Below are 1988 nucleotides of genomic sequence, written 5' to 3'. Positions count from 1 at the left end.
TGGAGAATAACTGTTTGACCGGATTTATCCACTCTGGATACCTTCCGAGCGTGGCCACGCATTTCCAGTTAATTACTCCTCGAGTGGCCCTGAGATATTGTTTTAACCCTGACAAGGGGGTGGACAATTCCTATCGCACTTATTCCCTTCGACTAGCCACAACCATCATAACCCAAAATATGCCCATTTGACCCCATTTACGAAGGTCGTAGTAACACAAATCAAAGTTAATCAAACGTGCCATCTTAGGCGAACAGTCTTTAGTCAAAAGAATTGACTCATTAGAATACTATAGTAGCTCTCGCCACGACCAGGCTTTATAAATTTGCCAGAACTCTATAAGCGGTCACTGCCCGACAAAGTGTTCCTAACAGTCTGCCTATGTGATCGACTAGTCATCTCACATGACTCTATGGCACTTGAACTTGCCATCAATCGCATCACACTCTAGTCACTTCGAGACGTCACCTCATACAAGTGACTATGGGCGAATACAATGCTAATCCGTGTTCACTTTAACGGGTTCAATTGTCTCTACAACCCGTTTGGATGTAACAAAGTATAATAAAAGAGTTTTAAAGTAAAACTCGAACGACAAATGCGATTATCACATATGAATAGTCAATGCCTGATTACTATTTCATGTTCTATAATCTAATTTGATCTTGTACATAGTTGTTCATTTCAATTCAATTGAAATGACATGACTCATCATGTTTAGCCTTTGAGAAGGCTTTGGTTAGTAGGTTTTATCAATTTCTTGTACCTTACTTAACCTCACTACATACTCGTTTTCCTTTGTAATGTATACATTTGCATTACAAAACTTTCTGAGTACGTGTCGAGATCCAATCAAGACATAGGCCCTCTAGCCTAAGAATAGCTCCCACTGTTTTCACAGTGTGCGGGACTCATCCTTCTTGCACATCTCATGATCGCAAGTGTACTCAATTTCCGTTATAAATATCTCTCATTGTTCTTTATTGCCTAGAACGATTCTAGAAAATCTACTTCTTAATAAACATTGCCACAATGGTATCTTAACCATCCTAATGTGTTTTGATTATGGTTTTGTCGGAAACCATGCGCAATCTCAATTGTCAATTGTCACTTGTGTAACACCCTTACACAATATTGCATCATAAACACTTTGCATCATAGCCTTAATGCTTCATGCACACTTAAGGGTAATCTTTATAGCTTACTTGGTAAAGATTACTTAAATTCGATTTTGAAAACAATTCATCATACTCAAAGCATATGAAGTGTTATACATCATTTCTTTTTAATTGATTCGGCAGCGGAAGCAAATGAAATCAATCAAATATATTCAATTTAATTGAACTAGTCATGAATCTTATCAACATTAGACTTCTTAATGACGCTAATATCATGTGGATTTATCTTCATAAATCCGGATATTCAAGATGTATTATAATACTCCAAGAGTCTTAAATCATTCTCAATGATCAATATGTCATCCACATATCGGACTAATTAAAACTTCCGTAACTCCCACTAAACTTCATGTATAAACACAATTTCTCGACTTATCGAGAAATGTTTTGTCACATGATCAAAATGTTGATTCTAACTCATTGATGTCCTACTTAAGACCCTCTCTCAAGTTTCACATTATCTTAGGGTTGCAAGAATCTACTAAACTCAAGACATGTATTGAATACATACTTTCTATTGAAGAAGTGGGTTTTAGATTCACTCGCTATGTATTTCATAACTTCATAATGAAACACAATCCCTAAGAAGATCCAAATAGACTTAATCATTTCAATTAGTGCAAAACCCTTTGCAACCAATTTGCTTTGAAATATCTCTTTATTAGTGCAAAACCCTTTGTCACTAATCAAGCCCTTTTGATTCGGATTTTCATGGCTCTAAGCCTTGTATTGAGTTGTGACTTAAACACTCTTATGTAAGTCATATGTTCATTACTTTCTAGAAGTAATCATCTTGAATCAAACAATTTC

The sequence above is a fragment of the Silene latifolia genome, chromosome 4 (genome assembly GCF_048544455.1).
Source record: "Silene latifolia isolate original U9 population chromosome 4, ASM4854445v1, whole genome shotgun sequence".
NCBI lineage: Eukaryota > Viridiplantae > Streptophyta > Magnoliopsida > Caryophyllales > Caryophyllaceae > Silene > Silene latifolia.
Note: the sequence above shows the minus strand (reverse complement) of the source record.